This window comes from Myxocyprinus asiaticus, chromosome 40 (genome assembly GCF_019703515.2).
Source record: "Myxocyprinus asiaticus isolate MX2 ecotype Aquarium Trade chromosome 40, UBuf_Myxa_2, whole genome shotgun sequence".
Taxonomy (NCBI): Eukaryota; Metazoa; Chordata; class Actinopteri; order Cypriniformes; family Catostomidae; genus Myxocyprinus; species Myxocyprinus asiaticus.
Genome location: NC_059383.1, coordinates 30,184,212 through 30,206,165, shown reverse-complemented (window position 1 = coordinate 30,206,165; position 21,954 = coordinate 30,184,212).

Genomic DNA, 21,954 nt, shown 5'->3' with positions numbered 1-21,954 from the left:
AAGACGGTGACAGACCGGCATGCAAACCGCAGGAAGGGTCTGTGTCGAGGAAGGATCGAGACGTGGAAGTACGCATCCTTCAGGTCTACCGCCGCGAACCAATCTTGATGCCGGACGCTCGCCAGAATGCATTTTTGCGTCAGCATCTTGAACGGGAGTCTGTGTAATGCCTAGTTCAGTACTCACAGGTCCAAGATTGGCCGCAACCCCCCCCCCTTTTATAGGTACGATGAAGTAGGGGCTGTAAAACCCCTTCTTCATCTCGGCTGGAGGGACAGGTTCTATCGCGCCCTTCCGTTGGTGGGTAGTGATCTCCGCGCAAGGTAGCAGCGTTTTTGTCCTTCACCAAGGTGAAGTGGACACCGCTGAACCTGGGCGGATGCCCGGTGAAGTGAATTGCGTAGCCAAGTCGGACTGTCCAGACTAGCCATTGCGATGGATTGGAAAGCGCAAGCCACGTGTCCAAGTTCTGCGCAAGGGGGACCAAAGGGATTGGACGTACCGGCAGGTGGGGCCTTGCAGCGGGGCGGAGCTCGAGCTGCCACACCATGTCGTGGCCATGCTGAGTCTAAGGACATCGAAGCACTTACCTGGCTCCTTGTGACCACCCCCGGAACAGCCTGGGACAGGGGGAGGAAGAGGCCTGTCCTCGTGACCCGTGGACACTGTCACATCAGGGGCAGATTTGTGCCACAGCTGGGCGCTCGGGGGGGAGACCGCTGCTGGAGCACCAAACCTGCCAAATAGAGTGGTGGACGGTCGTCGTGATGACGGCCGTGCACACCGGATATGTGACCCAGGGAACAAGGAAACCACTCTTGCTGAACTCTTGAGTACTGCAGCCACTTGGGCATGCAGCGGAATTAAATGCAAAAGGTAACAAAAAGATGGAGAGATCTGCTTACCAGCTCCAGAGCAGTGGGTTTTGTTGTCCCTGGGTCACCTGCCTCAAGGGCGTTTTGAAGCCTTTCACGGGTTCTGGGCGGCCGCGAGAAGGGTGGCATCTGCTTCCTGCAGTGGGCTCCACGCTGGGGTCGGGCTGAAGGGGCGGGCTGCGGCGGAGCCGGTGCAGTCACCGCAGGGGGACGCCCTTGGCGATGAGTATAAGGGGTGCGGGATCTTGAGCCGCGCCGGGGCAGGATATGCCGGCTAGCATCCGTCTACTGCTCCACCTTCGAGAACTGCAGGGCAAAGTCCTTGACGGTGTCGCTGAATAGGCAAGCCTGGGAGATGGGGGCAGCAAGGAATCATGTCCTGTCGGCCTCACCCATCTCAATCAGGTTGAGCCAAAGGTGGCGCTCCTGGACCACTGATGTGGACATCGTCCGCTCAAGAGACCGCGCCGTGACCTCCGTCGCTCAGAGAGCGAGGTTGGTCACCGAGCGCAGTTCCTGCATCAATCCTGGGGCGGAACTACCCTTGTGCAGTTCCTTTAGCACCTTGGCGGACTTGCAGGAGAGCCATGGCATGCAGGGCGGAGGCAGCTTGTCCAGTGGCACCGTAGGCCTTAGCCGTCAGAGACGACGTAAACCTACAGGCCTTGGACTGGGACTTTGGGCACCTGCGCCAGGTGGCGGTGCTCTGCGGGCATAGGTGCACCGCGAGCGCCTTTATCCACCGGGGTATTGCCGAATAGCCCTTGGCCACCCCACCATCGAGGGTAGTGAGGGCAGGGAAGCTGAAAAGATTGGGACCGGGCAGTAAAAAGTGCCTCCCATGACCTTGTCAGCTCTTCATGCACTTCCGGGAAGAAAGGAACGGGGGCGGGGCGTGGCTTTGAGCGGCGCCGTGAGCCCAGGAACCAATCATCGAGCCGCGAGGGTTCAGGGAAGAGCAGAGGGTTCCACTCTAGCCAACGCTCGCGGCTGCCCAGGAAAGCATGTCGTCATCTCCCCATCAGCCTGTGACTGGGCAATCGTCCCTGAAGGGAGGAGCCCAGCTGAGGCTTCTGACTGGACGAACCCGCTCTCCGATGCTGCACTCGAGAGTTCATCACTTTCGCGGGCTCCGAATAAGAGGTCGAACTCGCCGTGAGACGAGCCGGCGGACTCATCCGGAAGCCCGATCAGGGCAGACGAGCGTGCTGGGGAATGGGAGGTCCACGGGGGGATACCCGGCAGAGGCGGTCCCATTGGGGTCCCCAAATTGCCCCCAGTGCTAGCCGCGGTGGCCTCATACCCGTGGGTAAAAGGACCGAGGCGAGGAGACTCTGGGGTGGCTTGCTTTCTTACGATGGTGAGCCGCGACCGCATCGTTGCTATGGACATGTCCTCGCAATGAGAACATGACCATCCACGAACGCTGTCTCCACGTGAGCAGTGCCCAGACAGGAAAGACAGTGATCGTGACTGTCAGAAGGCGAGAGATAACGAGCACAACCAGGAATAACACACAATTGGAAAAGCATCTTTAGAAAGACGCGTCTTTAAAAAGACGTTCCGTGTGTGCCGCTCTTTTAGAGAAATATACTCTTTTAGAGAAATATACTCTTTTATTTCTGCTGAAGCACCCAGGGGCATTCTCTGCATTGCACCAGTGCAAAGGGGGGAGAAGCCGCTGAAATGTGCCGTCAGATCCAGCAGAGGTGAATGAACAGTCGTGGGAATTCAGTTCAGTGAGCATGACCGTTCGGCTCCGAAGAGATAATCTGAATGAGTGGTTGCATACCAGCTCCTTTTATACCCGTATATCTGGGGGAGTGGCATGCAAATACCACTCGCCAATTTTCATTGGCCTTTTATCAAAGACCAGAGGTGTCTCGGGCTCCCAAGAGTGACCCCTAGTGTCACTACATCAACACAACGTTGAGTGAGTGACAGATGGGGAATCATTGTTCTTCATTTATGGTCATTCATTAAAAGTAGCAGTGTATTCTGAAAAAAAAATATTTTTTTGCAAGCAACATGTAAATCACAAATATTTTATTATAATAGATAATTTACCTGTGCTTGATTTTATTTAGATGGCCCATAAAAGCATAACATTTATTTAAATATTTCCAGGGGTCACATGCCAGCTGAGCAACTCCCATTGAAATGAATGGGACTGCAGATAGAGAGCTAGCTTGTATGATGGACCTCTATGATGGACACAGTTTCATCACAGAACACAATCTTGTCTTACAGTTGTTTTGCTGGTGTTACCTTTGTGGGACGGATCCTAAAAACCTTGCTAACATTTATTCAGCAGTGCAGTGAAACAAGGCAATCAGAGTGGGATTAAACATGTAGAATAGTGGAATTGCACACCCACGTTTCAGGGAGCAGATTATTATCTTTCTGACTTCCCTTATTCTGTTTGAGTGGCCTTGCAATGCATTTCCTTTTTCCTTTTAACTTTCTCATTGCGGTAACACTCCAAGTGAAACACAATATTTTAATCATATAGAAAAGCAATATTTTAATGTAATTTCAACAAAAAACAGTCCCGTTATCTCAGTTTTGGTAAACGACAAGCTTTAGAGCCAGTGCAACAGTTACAGTGATGTGTAATGAACCACTATATGAAGCAATGAAAAAAACAAAAAAAAACCATCAATGGATTTCTTTAATTTCCTTTCCCCTCCACCCCTCCTTACATTTGACAATTCACTGCTGTGGATACAAATTAAATCAGAGCTTCTGAGCAATAAATCGCTTTCTTAGGGATATTAAAACTAATATTCTTCAACCTCCTTTCATTTGAATTTATCTACACTTTCTATAAAGGCAGATTTAATTTGATGAAAGGCAGGAGAGGTCTTGCATGTAATTGGTATGTAAAGGTAGGAGTTTCTGATAAAAGGCATGATAGGTCATTTATGTAATTTAAAAGAAAATAATAAAGCAAGACACTTATAGAGAGCCACTTAAAGACCCCATGAAATGGCTTGACAAGCACATAGATCTTTCCTGTATTTTCTATTAAAACAGGATGTTGAGGTGGGACATATCGAATGGCTTGCCCTTTTTAAACCATCAATAGATGTTTGTTAACCTCACAATCATGAATCATAATTTGTTACTTACTTTTGCAGCATGTTTGTTGACAAAGATCCATGAGTACAAGATGAGTCATCAACATTTCGAAAGGAAAATTTTGTATTTTGTTGTTTTTTTTTTTTTGTTTTTTTTTTGCGCTTTCCTTGTCTTTTCTGACGTTGTTGTGCTTTAATGTCATGCAATAACACACTGACATAGTGATTGATGTATGTCATCATAAAACAGAGTCCACTTCAGCATATGTAGTATTGGAAAAATCGCAATTTCAAACAGGCTTAGCTTGGATCACAAGAACCTTGTAAGCCAATTATCTAATGGTCCTGACATCACTGAAATGGTTTTAGAGTTTCACAACAGCCAATCAATATTGGCAGATACCATAAAAATGAGTGGTTATAAAATTAATCTAAAAACAGCTATTTTTAAGTAGTAAACTCAAAATAATGCTAACTCCAAAAAATATATTTAATAGCAAATATATTGCTGATTATCGGGCAAAATCAACCAAAAGTTTTTCTCAATCTTTTTTCACTTGATTGTGTCCTTCGGTGAGCTTACACTGGTGGTTTAGTGCTGGCAAAGTTAAATTAAGGTCTTTGAAATAATCTTTGTGAAAGGGACATATTAACAAATTAAAGTGCATGCCAGGCCATGACCTTTCTTGTGCAGTTCTATTTTGCTCTTTGTTTTCTGTGACTGCAATTAAACCAGCAAACATCTAAAAGTGCAAGACCCTAATTCAGATACAACCTTTCAACAATCCTTCCATTTCAATACAAATTGAGTTTCAAAGGTCATGTTTTCTTTTCTGGGACAAATAGTAAATATCTTTTTATGTGTCTGTTGGACCTTGTATGGTTTCTGCAAAGAACTGTGAGCTAGACAGGATGGATTTTAAAGGCAAAGTTCATGCAAAAATTTATATTCTGTCAAAATATGCGTACCCACATATTGTTCCAAACAGTTATGCTGTTATTTTTTTATAGTATCTAGCATGACATGCTCCAACATTTCATAAAAATGCCATAAAAGCACCATAAAGGTAATCCATAGGCTTGTGCACTATATTCCAAGGCTAAATTCGGAAATATATACTACCATACTACTCATACTGTTTCTGCCATAGACACATATAAGTAGTAAGAGTAGTATGGGTAGTATGCCATTCCGAACTCAGCCCAAGTCTTCTGTATTTTAATTTTTGGGAATGAAATAGGGAAGTAAATCTATAAGCTACTTGTGAAGCAGATCAAATAATCAGAATAATCAGAGCTCCAATAATCTATTTTGAACTCTGTTAAACAGAGCCAAATTCAGAAATAAAAATGGCAAAATTTTGTTCTCCTTTTTTTCCTACAGGCAATATATGAAAGGCTAAAACTGTGTCTCTGTTATAGCCCTAAATGTAAAGCTCTTGAGACTGAATTGACAGAAATGGCATGTAGTAATTGTGTTTCCATTCACCTGCATTCGAGGCCCAGTAATTGGGCTGAACTAAGGAAGAGGTAGCTGAGTGGCAAATCATAAGAGAGAACAGGGGGCCAAATGGTATATTCTCAAGAGGCGCCCATGCAGGTAGCTGCAGGTGTTTAAATGAGAGGGCCAGTCTGGGTCTGTACACTAGGGAATAAAAGGAACCGGTTGAACAGGAGTGCAGGTACTGCAGCTGATCCTGATAATAAAGCTTACTGCAAAACGGGGAGCCATTAGATTTCCACTGAGGGTCTGGAACCAGAGAAGTTTGTCTGCTCTTGTCCCAAGGTGGTGTTTAATACCAAACTACTACATCCAATAGTTTGTGGATACACACACAAAGACATACACAAGAACTTCAGAATGTGCCTTGAGGTCAAAGAGGAAGTAATTAGCACTGCAAAGGGAAGAGAATGCATTAAACCTATCACCATCAGCGAGAGAACCAGGACAGGTTAGTTCAAGGTACAAGTTAAATAACAAATTTTTATCCTGTATTAATAATGTATTCCTTCAGGCTAGACTCACAGCTACATTCTTGATGCTTCCACACAGTCAGATGGTCTCCAGTCTAAGTAGACTGTTCTTGTCCAAAATAAGCTGAAATGTGGACCAGTCCTTTTGGCTGGTCTGGCTGTGAGTAAATCTTGACAATGCATTTTTGCAATTGTCAAAAATCACAATAATGATTTCCACAACCTCAAAAACACCTCTATTCAATAAGGGTTCACTGATTATATGATGGTGGCAGTGAACGGTACAGCTACAGCATACATTAGTGTTGCAAAACCTTTGATAGGGGTACAAGCTTTTCGTCTGAATTAATTTTTTGCTGATGTGAAGAAAAGAGCGGACATAGATTGGAGGAAATTGGAAAAGACTGCAGTCAAGCATGGTTTTGCATTAAGTTAATCCAGCTACAAATAAGGGCATTACTCAGAATGGCTGAGAAGTCACATAGCAGAGCCACGCTGTTTGGATGTGATTTTATGGCCGACTGAAAAACAAAAGACTTTTTAAAAATTAATAATGAAAACTAAGTCAGTCTGAGGTTTGGATATTAATGCAATGGCCACTTTTCAGCTAGTTAGGCTGCAGTTAGCTGGCAAGTTAAACCACTTAAATACTAGCTTGGCTGAAATTGAAGCCCATAGGCTGGTTTATTCTGTTTTTTGTTTTTAATCAGAGACATTCATGCATCATGGAATTTTTCAGTGTTTCATGAAATATTCCCTCTGTTTAACAGGCTAATCACTGTAGAAGTTTGATTATTTCACCCCAAATACACCTTCCCTACAGTGGTGAAGTGTGAAGTGAATGGCAGTGAAGTATGCTGGTGCCGCTACTGAATAATTGAGTTATAATGAAAGGCATTTTTCTCTCAGAAAAAGTAGGGGGTGGAGACGAGATTGCAGCAAAGTAGACTTCAGCCATTACTCACTGATAGTAGTTGAAAGGGTACAGCATTTACAGACTTCCTGGCAAACAGCACACCTGCCACCACATGGGTTATTGTCATGGGGGGGGGGGGGGGTGGTGCTAGTTCTAGCACTGGCCAGTATGACCGTCTAATTTCAAAGTTTGAGAAATTGGTTTTGCTGTTGTTTACGTAGTTCAATATGGCCACCTGGCAGAGAATTGATAGTTAAAGGGATTGTTCACCCAGAAATTAAAATTCTCTCATCATTTACTCACCATCATTCCATCCCAGATGTGTATGACTTTATTTCTTCTGCAGAACACAAATGATGATTTTAAGGAGAAGATTCCAGCTCAGTAGGTCCATATAATGCAAGTGAATGGGTGCCAAAATGTTGACGCTCCAAAAAGCACACAAAGGCATAATAAAAGTAATCCATATGACTCCTGTGTTTTAATCCACATTTTCAGAAGTGACATGATAGGTGTGGGTGAGAAACAGATAAATATTTAAGTCCTTTTTGGCTTGAAATTGTTCTCCCTGCCCAGTAGGGGTGGTATGCATGAAGAATGTGAATCACCAAAAAAACAAGAAGAAGAATCTAAAAGTGATCTGTTTCTCATCCACACCTATCATATCGCTTCTGAAGATATTGATTTAACCACTGGAGTCTTATGGATTACTTTTATGCTGACTTGTGTGATTTGTGGAGTTTACAAATTTTGGCACCCATTCACTTGCATTGTATGGACCAAAAGAGCTGAGATATTCCTCTAAAATTCTTTGTTTGAGTTCAGCAGATGAAAAAATGAATACACGCTTGGGATGGCATATGGGTAAGTAAATGATGAGATAATTTTCATTTTGGGGTGAATTGTCCCTTTAAATGAGCCAGTTGACAAAGCTTTCTGTCAATGTTGCACCAGCAGAGAACTATAGCATATTAATGTGTTTGTGTCTAGATCAGTGTTGAGGAGTAACTAATTAAAAGCAGTGACTTTTACTAATTTAACTAACATTTTTAAGTAGCATCAAAGTAGCTTAGCTGCTTTTAAAAAAGTGTAGCTTTTCTGGTAACAATCAACTTTTTCCAACAAACTGTGATGTAGCGTGACAAAAAACGACATCACTGGTTGTTATGTCACATTTTATTGCGCACTCAGCTTTACAGTGAACTGTGGCAATAATCAAACACACTGTTATGTCTTTTCTCTCTCTCTCGAGTAGTGTTGGGAGGTCCCATTCATTTTAGTGAATCAGTTTTGTTTGTTAATTTAAATGATCAGGTTCAGGAGAGATTCACAGATTCACTGGAATCTCTGCACAGCATTTTACGCTGTTTTTTGTATTAAAATATTTTTCTACATAGTAATATAAGTTTGGGTGTTTTCTAGTTTTATTAGTTTCATTCAGTATAAATTTAAAAGTTTCATGGTGTCACACAAATTGAGATCCTTTTTGTGCTAGATAAATACTGCCCTGATGCCCTTACATTATTATATTTAAAAAATATTGACCCCCTTTTTTAGAAGCTTTTACTCTGTCCAGCTACTTAAACAAAAGAAAAGAAAAAAGTATAGCTTTATTGCCATTAAACTACATATACAGTATACTTATATTTTATGAGTGGATTGTCGCTTGGCAAACAGTTTCAAATCAGCTTCCCCAACACTGATCCAGAGGTATCTGGCATGAAAATGAACCACTTTCTTCCTAGAAAGAAGAGGGTGCCTCTTTAACATGGGAAACACAGCCACCCATCCTCGGAAAGTAACAGTTTGTGTAATTTATTGTTTAATCGCTATGTGAGCACATTTGTATGGAAAATTATGCAAAGCCGCTCACTATGCATAACCAGGGTCTGTCTGAAGATCCTGTGGGGAGTTGAAGGAAGTATATTTATTAAACGTAAAGCCAACTTTGATTATTTTCCTGGACTGAGGTGGAGTGATGAGGCGGAAGGTAATTGGATACAATGGAAGTCACTTTGGATAACTGTTTGCGTGACTATTAATGAGACTGGACTCTTCAAATGAGACTCACTGAGAGCAGATGACACAAAATGATAAATATCTGTCATGCGCTGATGAAAAACTCATGAATGCAAAAATGAATAAAAAGTTAGTAAAGATTCATTTTAATTGGACTCCTGTCTAGATGTCCATCTAGAATACAAAAGACAATATTTAGAAACTAACTGATTAAAAGTGAGATTCCAGAGAAATGTGATTGATTAATATACACACTACTTTTAATGTGTTCTAATAATGTACACAGTAGTTCAAGGTCAAAAACCATTTCTAGTCTTTCCTTAATAAAATAACACAATTTAAAGAATTTTCATGACTGCAAATCAGCTTATTAAGCATAATCAGTAAAGGTTTGAGCACATACAGTAAATGCACCCAATGTAGCAATCACATTGTCTGATTCAGTATCTTGAATATGACCCAGTTCAGTAGCATACTGTTATCTCAAATGCTTAAAGAAAATCTAAGTGTAAATCTGTGTTAAACAATAAGGTGAACAAGACCTTATTCACGTTAGCGCCATCTTTGATTTTTAATGGGAATGATAACGAGGCTGTAAAAGATAGACTTCTCTTCAATGGGCTGTACTGCAGTTTAAATTGTTTTTGGATCGTTCGCGGACAAAACATTGATAACTTATCTGTCTAAGAACATTCAGTAAACAAAGAACTTCAGACAACATGAGCTGTGGGAAATCAGAAATGATATAGGAGCTTTATACCGTTCATGCCATTGAAGAGATGGTAAGTCTATCCTTCACAGCCTTGTTGTCATTCCAGTTAAAAATCAAAGATGACGCTAGTGTGAATAAGGTCTATTATTTCACCGTGTATCTATTATTTCTTCATGTATTTCCAAACCCATATAACTCTCTTCCATGAAACACAAGATATTTTGAAGAGTATCCAAGCAGCGGTGTTCTATAGACCATTTCAAGGTCTGTTCATTTGTGACATCAAGTAACGTTATTGTTCCATGAACATATCCTGCTTGTCAAAACAGTGACTATTTAGCAGAGACAGGCCACTTCTATTAAACTGAATGTGAGAAACTGGAATGCCCAACGTCAGCCAACGGTCAACAGATGTATAAAGGAAGTACCTTACAGGTAAAATAGCCAATAACCTTTTAGACACAGAAATCGCCCATCAATCAACTCAAGCATGCTCATGCACATTTGCTATACAAAATGGTAACATTTTAAGATGCACAATTTATTATAGCAGTTGTGACGGAACGACACACCACTCCCATGGATCATCGGCACCTGCAGTGACTTTTCCCCATTTTTCCTGTTTCCTCGTGATTTAGATGCGACGCCGGGGTTTGGCGCACGCTTCACGGCCGATGGCCCAGGGAAGCCGGGCAGCTCGAGTGAAGCAGCCGCCCCACATGCCTCAGATAAAGAGGGGAGCACGTAGCGGCCGCTGGGACCCCGCCCACTATCACCTGGACCTTTGCCTGTCTTCACTACTCTTCCTTCACATAGCGATTTCCACCTGAAAGGCCCTAGATTCCCCTTTGTTTTGGACATTTTAAATAAATGCCTCTCCAAGGCCTGATGCCACACCCACTGTGTCCGTCTCACCCCACCACACAGTGTTGTCAGATTTTACTGCTTATTTGAAATATGTTCTTTTATCGAAATCTTGATCAACCGTTTTGGAGATTTTGGTCTTTTCCCATTCAAGTAGATAGCAGCTGCACTTTCATGAAGCTTGTTTACATAGAAAAATAGCTGCCCAAACTGCCCAAGAGTGTTCCAAAGACGGCTGCTGAGTGGACTTAATTACCTTGAAAAAGAGACTTTGTTGAAAGGATCGAAAAAGGTATAGCTGTAGGTATTGCTCCAAAAAGGGGCGGTCACTCCAAATCACCTTTGAGGGAGACCCTTACCTAACCATTTCCCTAACCTTAACCGTGAGTGGAAGTGACACCCCATTTAGGAGTTGCTGCAACCCCCTTTTGGAGTAACCATGCCCCCTTTTGGAGTAACACCACCCCTTTTGGAGATTAAGCCATGACAATTATATATTTAGATCCAACTGCACTAATTGTGCACTTTGCCCCTGTACAGACCAATGTGAGCTTCTTGGATTTAAATTAAATGATGCGGATCATTCCTCAAACTTTGTAGAGCCACATACTGTATGTCCTGAACCTATGGCCCCTCTTGCCCACCCTCCAATTTATCCCATTTTAATTGGCAGTAAACATGCTTTTATGTTGACATGACTCACTGTCCCACTCATCTCCTGTGCTTTATTATACAAATAAATAGGGAAAACATTTTTAGACACCCGGTGCAGAAGGCAACGTTTACAGAGATAACAAACATTTACTTTCAGGTTTTTTTAAGCATATACTGTAAAATGGATGAGCACCATCTGCTTTCGTGTGTTGATACATTTCCTATTGAAAAAGGAAGCTGGGGTGGGGCACGCTGAGGGGCTCATCCCTTATTATAATTTTTTTAATATGTTAGTGAAGTTCTCCTGTCCTACGTAATAAATCAAGCTACTTAGATGGAGACTTGTAAACCATGTTTTAAACATCTGGATCTGATTGATATGAGCAACCAGTTTCTATTCTACGTGAGAAGATGCAGACACAGTCCCAAGGGCATATTAAATAAGAGACAAACACACCTCTAGCAAATGAAGTCTGACTTTTGTTGCAAACTGACATGAAAATAACATGCCACCTTGAAGTTAGGAGACATTAGCTGATTACAGAAAGCTCTTTGTACATGTTAGCATGGCTGTTGTTTGTTTTTGTGGGAGACAGGGAGATGCTGTAAGATTGAGTGTTTTGAGTAACACAATTAATATGTCCTTTGTCCCTTCTCATTATCTTGATAAATCAGTCCAAGAGGCAGACCTGATTCTGTCCTCAGTCATGGCGCCTGCCATATATTTTCACATATTCTGTATTATATCGGTGCTAAAAAAAGGTTTCAGCTTATTGCATCTTTTGTTTACACTTCAAAGACATTGTGAATAGAAAAAATACAGGCACAGATGGCTTAAAAAAACAGTTCACCCAAAAAAAAAAAAAAAAATGGAATTCCAGGCTTTTCCCTTACAAAAAATAACTGCAGTCCAAATGTGGTAATTTAAACGCAATATTACTGCAGTACCAGAGAATATTTAGCTGAGACAGAGCACTTCTATTTAAATAAATAGGAGAAATTGGAAAACCTAACAGCCAATGGATGTTGAAAAGGAAGTCCTGCCTCACGGGTAAAAGAGCCAATCAGCTTTTGGATACAGAGATCACCTGTCAATCAATGTATGTCATTAGCCGAACCTGCCTAAAAAATAGAATTTTTTAGTGTGATCCGAGCAAAAGAAGCACAATTAATGATACCACTGTTGTCAGATTATCCTGCTGATTTGATATATTGCCTTTATCATAATACTGACCAACCGTCTTGGAGATTTCAGTCTTTCCCCATTGAAGTAGATAGGAGCTGCACTTTCAAAGATGGTCACCAAGTGGACTGACTTTCCTTGAAAAAAAGGACTTTGACAACTGCAGTAATACTGCATCAAAATTACCACACTTGTACTGCAGTAAAGAAAATTTCAATAATACGTTGTTCAAATTACCACGCTTGAACTGCAGTTATTTTTTGTAGGGGTTGCAGAACACAAAAGGAGATGTTTTGATGAATGTCCCGTTCCGTCTTATCATTACAATGGTGGTGGACAGTGCCTCACTTTATAGCTAATAAAAGGACCTACAAGAATCTTAAAAGTAGTCCATGCAAATATTCCCAAGTCTTCAGAAAGTAGCCGGTAGGTTTTGGTGAGAAACAACCTGAAAATTATAATTTTTTAGGGCTATTGTATTGAGAGAACTGATTCATTATGAGAAGTTTAGATGCCTACAGTGTTGTGCAGAGTCAACAAGCCAAAATAGGTATTTTACTATCACAGACCACAAAGTATAAAGACAGCTAGTAATATTATCAAGTACAGTACTCTATTTTGGCCTGTTTTCCTATGTACTTTTCCAAGATGCACATTACTTTCTTTCTTCTGCTGATCACAAATGAAGACTTTTAGAAGAATATTTCAGCTCTGTAGGTCCTTTGCAATGCAAATAAATTGGTACCAAAATTTTGACGCTCAAAAAAGCACATAAAGGCACCAAATCTAATCTAAATCTTAAATCTGTATCTCTAGATGCGATATGATAGGTGTGGGTAAGAAACAGATCGTCCTGGTTACTTTCGTAACCTCCGTTCCCTGATGGAGGGAACAAGACGTTGTGTCGATGTAGTGACACTAGGGGTCGCCCTTGGGAGCCCCAAACACCTCTGATCTTTGAGAAAAGGCCAATGGGAAGTGGCGAGTGGAATTTGCATGCCACTCCCCCGGACATACAGGAATGAAAGGAGCTAGCTTGCAACCACTCATTCAGGTTTTGTACTGAGGAGCCGAGACAAGGTCCCGGCCATTTCAGCGGGTAGTTCAGTGTTGTGGCAGGAGGGACTCAACGTCTCGTTCAGGGAATGGAGGTTACGAAAGTAACCAGGACATTCCCTATCTCGACGTTGTGTCGATGTAGTGACACCAGGGGTCCCTATACAAAACGCCATGACTAACTTAACTGTGTTACGTGGACTGGTGATGCGAGAGAGGCAGACCTTGTGTGCCTCGTAGCCAGCGCACCCGGCCGCCACGTAACCTCCCCCAACACTCTTACAGTTGTCACATGGTCCCCTGCACCTCGGGGACAGGTCGACTGCCCAAAAATAAGGACTGATTGACCCAGCCGCGGACTCTTCTCCTTTTTCTCCCCAAAAATAATGAAATAGTTTAGCTGGGGGCCATATAGTGGTCTGTGTCAGGGGATGTCCCTCCGAAGGGGAGGACACCGCGGAGACCACACCCCACCTGAAGGGGGGGTATTTGAGTGGAAATATGGCACATTGTCTTACCGAGTTTTGTCAGAAGTATCTCATGTGGAGAAGTCTCGTGGTAGGTCCTACCCGAGGGGGTTGGAGCTCTACAAACAGGGTGACCAGGGGCAGAGGGACCTCTGCCCAAGGAAGATGCGGTTTACCAACAGAGAAACCATTTTGCGGAAGATTCATCACACGGGGTTACCTAAGGGCAACCAGCGCACATGGAGCACCTACCCCAGCACAGGGCCTAGTTAGCACACGTACTCCTAGTAGAGTGGGCTCGTAGCCCCAAGGGGGGCGGCACATCCTGGGCGTGATATGCCATAGCGATGGCGTCAATGACCCAGTGGGCGATCCTTTGTTTGGAGACAACGCTCCCTTTCCACTGTCCGCCAAATCAGACAAAGAGCTGCTTGGAGCTTCTAAAGCTCTGCGTGCGATCCAAATAGATGCGTAAAGCACACACCGGACACAGCAATGCCAAGGCTGGGTCTGCCCCCTCCTGGGGCAGTGCTTGCAGGTTCACCACCTGATCTCTAAACGGGGTCGTGGGAACCTTGGGCACATAGCCCGGTCGGGGTCTCAGGATCACGTGAGAGTAGCTCACAGGCTCCATGCTCGTTTCGCTGACAGAGAACGCCTGCAGGTCCCCTACCCTCTTGATGGAAGTGAGCGCAGTCAGGAGGGCAGTCTTCAAAGAGAGTGTCTTTAGCTCAACTGACTCGAGGGGCTCAAATGGAGCTCCCCGTAGGCCCTGAAGGACCACAGAGAGGTCCCACGAGGGGATGAGGCGTGATCTGGGGGGATTCAACCTCCTAGCGCCTCTCAGGAACCTGATGGTTAAGTCATGCTTCCCCAAATACTTACCGTCTACTGCATCGTGATGTGCCAATATAGCGGCTACATACACCTTCAAGGTGGAGGAGGACAGCCGCACCTCCAGCCTCTCCTGCAGGAAGGAAAGCACCGATCCGACTGCACATCTCTGGGGGTCTTCACATTGGGAAGAACACCACTTAGCGAACAGACGCCACTTCAAGGCATACAGGCATTTTGTAGAGGGAGCCCTGGCCTGAGTGATCATGTGTACCACTGCAGGTGGTAGGCCACTTAAGTCTTCCGCATCCCGTCCAAGGGCCAGACATGGAGGTTCCAGAGGTCTGGTCACGGGTGCCAGATGGTGCCCCGTCCCTGAGAAAGAAGGTCCTTCCTCAGGGGAATTCACCAGGGAGGGGCTGTCGTGAGGAGCGTGAGGTCCGAGAACCAAGTCTGGGTGGGCCAGTAGGGTGCTACTAGGATGACCTGCTCCTTGTCCTCCCTGACCTTGCACAACGTCTGTGCAAGTAGACTCACTGGGGGGAACGCATACTTGTGCAGCCCCAGGGGCCAGCTGTGTGCCAGCACATCTGTGCTGAGGGGAGCCTCGGTCAGAGAATACCAGAGCGGGCAATGGGAGGATTCCCAGGAAGCGAACAGGTCTACCTGCGCTTGACCGAATCGACTCCAAATCAGCTGGACCACCTGGGGGTGGAGTCTCCACTCTCCCCTGAGCGTGACCTGCAATGTCAGCACGTCCGCTGCGCTGTTGAGGTTGTCCGGGATGTGAGTGGCTTGCAATGACGTGAGCCGCTGCTTACTCCAGAGGAGGAGACGGCGGGCGAGTTGCAAAATTTGATGACAGCGCACACTGCCTTGGTGGTTGATGTACGCTACCATCGCCGTGTTGTCCGTCCGGACCAACACGTGCTTGCCTTGGATCAATGGCCAAAGCCTCCACAGTACGAGCAATACTGCCAGCAACTAGAGGCAGTTGATGTGCCAACACAGTCACGGGCCAGTCCAAGGACCGGCGACTGCACGCCCATTGCACACGCCGCCCCAGCCACACTTGAAGGCATCCGTCGTAACCACTATGCACCAGGAGACCTGCTCTAGGGGAACCCCTGCCAATAGAAACGCTAGGTCAGTCCAAGGGCTGAACATACGGTGGCAGACCGGCGTGACGAGCACACAGTGTGCCCCACAGCGCCATGCCCCTCTCGGGACTCGAGTCTGAAGCCAGTGCTGAAGCGGTCTCATATGCATCAACCCAAGCGGCTTGACCACCGCTGAGGACGCTCTATGCCCTAGGAGCCTCTGAAATATTTTCAGTAGGACTGCCGTTTTCCATCTAAATGCTCTCAGACAGTTCAGCACCGACTGCGCACACTCGCTCGTGAGGTACTCCATCATCGGGACTGAGTCTAACTCCGAGAAAAGAGATGCTCTGAACCGGGGAGAGCTTGCTCTTTTCCCAGTTGACCCAAAGCCCTAACTGGCTGAGGTGCCTGAGCACCAGGTCCCTGTGCGCACACAACGAAATCCCACGAGTGAGCTAGAATCAGCCAGTCGTTGAGATAGATGAGGATGTGAATGGCGGTGGCAGTGCCGGTGTTGCTGCCGTGGGGGGACGCCCTTGGCGACGAGCAGACGGGGTGCGGGACATTGAGTCACGCCATGACAGGATGTGTTGTATGGCCTCCGTCTGCTTTTTGACCACCGAGAATTGCTGGGTGAAATCCTCTATGGTGTCGCCGAATAGGCCAACCTGGGAGATGGGGGCATCAAGGAATAGTACCTTATCAGCCTCCCTTGACTCAATCAGGTTAAGCCAAAGGTGGCATTCCTAGACCACCAGGGTGGACATCACCTGCCCAAGAGACCGCGCCATGACCTTTGTCACCCAGAGGGCGAGATCGGTCGCCAAGCGCAGTTCCTGCATCAATCCTGAGTCAGGACTACCCTCGTGCAGTTCTTTGAGTGCCTTGGCTTAGTGCACTTGCAGGAGAGCCATAGCATGCAGGGCGGAGGCGGTCTGTCCAGCAATACTGTAGGCCTTAGCCGCCAGTGACAACGTAAGCCTACAGGCCCTGGATGGGAGCCTCGGGTGGCTCCACCAGGTGGTGGCACTCTGCAGGCACAAGTGCACCACAACTGCCTGATCCACCTGGGGAATCACCGAGTATCCCCTGGCCGCCCCATCGTTGAGGGTAGTGAGAGTGGAGGAGCCCGCGAACCGGGTCCAGGCAGTAAAAGGTGCCCGCCATGATCACGTGAGCTCATCATGCACCTCCGGGAAGAAAGGTACCGGGGCGGGGCGCGGCTGTGAGCGGCACTCTGGGCCCAGGAACCAATAATCAAGCTGCAAGGGTTCAGGGGGGAGCAGAGGATTCCACTCCAGCCCGACGCTTGCAGCCGCCCGGGCAAGCATGTCCACCAGCTCCGCATTCGCCTGCGACTGGGCTACCGCACCCAAGGGTGGGAGCCCAGCCGAGTCCTCCGCGTCGGACTGGACGAGCCCACTCTCCGATGCTGCTATCGACAACTTATCCTCTTCGCGAGCTCCGAATGAGATCGCGTACCCGCCCTCAGACGAGCCCGCAGTCTCATCCCAGACTTGACTGGGGCACACGAGCATGCTGGGGAATAGGAGGACCGTGGGGCATTTCCCGGCAGAGAAGCTCCCATTGAGGTCCCAAATCACCCCAGTGCTAACCGTCTCTGCCTCATACCCATAGGTAGAAGGACCGAGGCGGGAAGCCGCTGGGGTGACTGTCCCTCTGATGAAAGAAAGCCGCGACCGTAACGTTGCCATGGTCATGTTCTCGTAATGAGGACACGAACCATCCACGAAAGATGTCTCCGCATGGGAAGCACCTAAACACGTGAGACAGCGATCGTGGCCATCAGAAGCGGAGAGATAGCGACCGCAACCAGGAATGATACACAAACGAAAAGGCATCTTGAAAAAGACGCTTCGTAAGTGCCACTTTTTTAGTAGGAAAATATACTCTTTTAGCTGCTGAAGCGCCCAGGGGCGTTTTCTACACAACGCCGGTGCAAGAGGGGGAGAAACTGCTGTAATGCGCCGTAAATCCAACAGCTTCACTGAATATTAGAGGTGAATGGATCGGCAGAGTAATTCAGCTCGCTGAACACAACCGCTCAGCTCCGAAGAGAAAATCTGAATGAGTGGTTACAAGCCAGCTCCTTTTATACCCGTATGTCCAGGGGAGTGGCATGCAAATTCCACTCGCCAATTCCCACTGGCCTTTTCTCAAAGATCAGAGGTGTTTGGGGCTCCCAAGGGTGACCCCTAGTGTCACTACATCGACACAACGTCGAGTGAGTGACAGATAGGGAACAAAAGGTAATTCCTTTTACTATAAATTCTCCTCCTTGCCCAGTAGGTGGAGATATGCACGAAGAAAGCGAATCGCCAAAAACAAAGAAGAAAAATGTGAAAATGAAAATGGAGATTTATAGAGGGAAAAAAAGACTTAAATATTGATCAAATGTTAAATGTGTGTAGTACACAGAGCATTAAAGCGTGGTTTCCATCAAAGAAATATTACAATAACACTTCACTGTCAACTAATAGGACTACTTCATTACCATCCAACAATGTCAAAAATATTATTTTAATTGCAGAAGAAAGAAAATAAAAAACAATGTTTTTGTGTTTTCTCATAGCCATCTGATTTTTTTCTAGCCTTTTACACCATGAAAGCAGTTTCTTATCAAATTAACACCTGTCTTACCAGCTGAGGAATCTTGGTCAAATAAGACCATGTTAAGATAAAAGGCCAACATGCTTCTTTCAACATGCCAATCGTACAATGCAGCATTCCCAACATCACATTATTCACAACCTGAGATTACCCCAGCTCAGATAAAACTTTCCTGTTTTCCCATTAGTCATGCAGAGCTGTGATGATTAATTGATTCAGTGCTGTTTAATAAATTCCTGCATCTCCCAGATGTTGCAGAAAGTGTGGCACTAAAAAAAAACCTCAACAGTCATTTTGTTTTAATCTACTGTCCATTGCATCCAATCAATCCTGCAATTCCCCTTACACACACCCCTCTTTTTAATTTCTTAAAAGTGCATTCCCCCTTAACACCTTCCGATTTCTAATTGAGAGTTTTCTCAATATAACCTCGTAAATCAGTCTGGTCTGCTATACAGCCTGCATTGCAAGCCGTGACACCACTCGTGCCTGAAAGAGGTTTGGGGAATTACAGCACATCCTGAGGCAGAACTCAAGGAGCTGAAAAGTCAGCCATCTATGGCAGAAATACTGCATACATTCATGCATATCTAATTTCAAAGCTAGTCTAATTAGAGTAAAACCAAACTCCTGCCTCCTATAACATTTATCAGGCTTCTTCGCCACCAAACATAAAAGCTACTACTGGGCTGTCCAGCCTGACACAACAACAATAGCTCGACCAGTGCCGTGAGTTTGGGATGGGACTATCTGTTTGTCGATCAACAGTAGACGAGGGGCGTATCCGGAGAGCTGTTTTAAAAATTATGTTTATTTTTGAAATTCTGATCTGTGGCACAGAAATATGCACTTCAGCTTTAATTTTGGTGTTTATTTCATTTATATTTATAGAAAATAACAAAATCACACAAGTCTGTGTTTTAATGTATTAAGGCAACCCACATTTTGGTAACAGGGTTGTAAAAATGGCAAACCTCTAATAAAATTAATAAAACTCATAGGCCCCGATTTACTAAAGATTTGCATGTATAAAAACACATACAAACATGATTGCACATGCAAAAATTGTCAGAGCTCATCCACTAACACAGTCTTATGAGGATTACGTCTTTCAGATTCGCAAAATAGCACGTCTTGGCAATTTTTGCACGTTTCCCCGAAATGCAGATGCAATTAAGAGGAGTGCCTCTAAACGAGCAGAAAAAAAGGGCCGTGTCGATGCAAAGTCATAAATTTGCTCCCGCAAAGTGATTTATCAAGCCTTAAAGTCATTTTAACATTGAAAACTGCAAGAGCAAATTATTACGAATGAAATGCAGGTATTAATCTGGTTTGCACTGTGTATCAAACAGAATACATAGAAAACCCATTTATGACACACATTAACATTATATAAAATTTTTATTAAAAAATTATTTATTTGGTTATTTTAGAACTCGAAATCTTCACTGATAACATAGGCCTTCTGATGATCATCAGAGAGTATTTAGCAGAGATGGGCCACCTCTATTAAAATGAATGGGAGAAATTGGAATGCCCCACCAAGAAGCTGTAGCGCGTAATGGTCAACAGATATAGAAAGGAAGTCCCGTCTTAGAGGTAAAAGAGCCAATCACCTTTTAGATACAGACATCGCCTGTCAATCAGCTCGCTTACACGCATGCGCATTAGCTATACAAGCCAGGAAAATTGCATGTTTTAGCGCAGTATGAGGTAAAGAAGCACAATTTATGATTCCAATATTATCAAATTTCATTGCTGATTAGAAATATGCTTTTGAATGTAATCTTGACCAATCTTTTTTTGAGATTTTGGTGTGCCCCCATTCAAGTAGATAGGAGCTGCACTGGCATGACTGGAAATAGCCTCCCGAGAGCGTTTCTAAACATGGCCGACAGTGGACTGACTTGCTAGAGAAACTTTGTGATCATTCAACTCTCAATTCTAAGATAAAAATAGCCTACTAACAATTTATGTGCAAAGTATGTCATATTTAAAAGTTTTAAGCATTATTCTTAACTGGCAAAATATTTTAAGTGGCAGTTTTCTCTCCAGTGATTGATCGAAGTGGGCCAGTGCACTCGATAGACCCATGCTGAACAGGTGTATCTTTCACACCGCGAAACAAGTTGTGAGCGTTGCTTCTCTCTTGTGAAGCATCCCGTGTCTCCCGAGCGCAACTTAACCATGGTCAAGATATCTGCGGTTTGAAATTCAGATTCCGTTTTACACCAGTGGTGCGATGGCTTAACATGTACATAATACTGTATTGTTTTTATTTATTTTTTTTTTTTTGTGAATTAGAAACTGAAGTGATTTTGTCCTCTGCTCTGTAATCGTTCTGATACATTTCAAGAGAAGAGTGTAATATCAAAGTCTTTCGAGCAAGTCAATCCACTGCCGGCTATTTTTGGAACACTCTCAGGAGGCTATTTCCAGTCATGACAGTGCAGCTCATATCTACTTGAATGGGGAAAGAGTGAAATCTTAAAAACAGATGGTCAAGATTATGATCAAATAACATATTTCTAATCAGCAATCAAATTTGATAATACTGGAATCATAAATTGTGCTTCTTTACCTCAGATTACACAAAAAAAACGCAATGTACCCGACTTCTATTGCTAATGTGCATGCGCATTCTCGAGCTGATTGACAGGCGATGTCTGTATCTAAAAGATGATTGGCTCTTTTACCTGTAAGGTGGGACTTCCTTTCTACATCCGTTGACCGTTGGGCGCTAGAGCTTCTTGGTTGGGCATTCCAATTTCTCCCATTCATTTAAATAGAAGTGGCCTGTCTCTGCTAAATAATCTCTGGTAATAAACAGGTATTCTCCTCAACTGCTCTACACTTGCTAAATATTGAATAAATATTGAATAAAAAAATAAAATGGTATCTAGTGAGAGCTGTAATGTAGGTGAGCATGCATTTAGTGCTATTATCCCACGCAAAAGTCTTTTTGGAGGGTGTCTAAAATATTTGCACGTGTTGTTATTTGCGCAATTTTTCTTAATAAATCACCCGCAACATGCCCAAGACGTGCACCCACAATTTTATAGATTGCACAAGCAAATTTGTACCCGTTATTTGGGTGCTTAGTAAATCGGGGCCATAATATTTAGTCTGACCTTCAGAGCTTGACGATTAACACTTTATAAAGGTTAAGCACCTCCTTTCACTAACCATGTGTTGAAAAATAATAATATTTTTTTAAATTTTTTTTTTTTTTTAAGAGTTTCATGCCCTCTTTTGTTCCCTGTTTGTGGAAAGTGCATGCTGTGTGTAATGGTCCAGTTCAGGATGGACAAGGAGGAGGCGGGAACCGGCAGAACACTCAACACATCTTTAATGACATGAATCAACTTAAGCAAGCATAAACACACAGACAGAAACAGCGGCTGCGTGTCTCTCTCTCAAAATGGTGCCTCCGGCTGGTCTTTATGCACCTTCCGGCTGATTAGGAAAATTCAGCACCAGGCGTGCATCCTTACGGCCCGGCCGCACCTTCCTCCTCGTCACACTGTGATTTCCGCGGCCTGTAAAGTTTGTCATATAAAATATAAGTTCCTCACTTACCTAAGAA